Source organism: Pteropus medius, unplaced genomic scaffold, assembly GCF_902729225.1.
Source record: "Pteropus medius unplaced genomic scaffold, Ma_sr-lr_union100, whole genome shotgun sequence".
Classification (NCBI taxonomy): Eukaryota; Metazoa; Chordata; class Mammalia; order Chiroptera; family Pteropodidae; genus Pteropus; species Pteropus medius.
In genome coordinates this window covers 21,387,603-21,388,135 of record NW_024350319.1, presented here as the reverse complement: position 1 = coordinate 21,388,135, position 533 = coordinate 21,387,603, and positions in this window count along the sequence as shown.

The window sequence follows — 533 nt, the reverse complement described above, 5'->3', positions numbered from 1 at the left end:
GATACTAATTCAGCACACTAAATGCTTTCTGTGAATAAATGTAGGCTCCAACAGAGAGAAGACAAGCCTGTGAGCCAGGAGCCCAGGCTCCTAGCCAGGTGTATTAGCTAATTAAGTCTACAGCCAAACCCTGAGGCCTCAGTTTGTTCACGTGTAAAATGAGCTGGTTAGCTGTGAGGATCCCTAAGGTCCTCCCAGCCCTCCTTTCTGTGGATCTGTGGACATTGTTAAAGTGTTTAAGAGAACAGGAAGCCTGTGTTCTCTTTCATACCCTAGTAATCTGCTGTTCAAATACCCCTCTTTTTCCCATTGATGATATAGAAAAAAAATTGTAGTCCAATATAAATTTTGAATCAAGGGGTTTGTCTGCATTTTTAGGTTTTCTCATCAACAAAATGCCCAAGATCACCTAAAGCAGCCATATGTTTTCCTACCAGGTCCCAAGTACCCTGAAAAGAGCTTAGAACTGATACTCAACTTGAAGGCATGGCACAAAGTGTTCAAGGATACAGGAACAAAGACCATGGCATCAC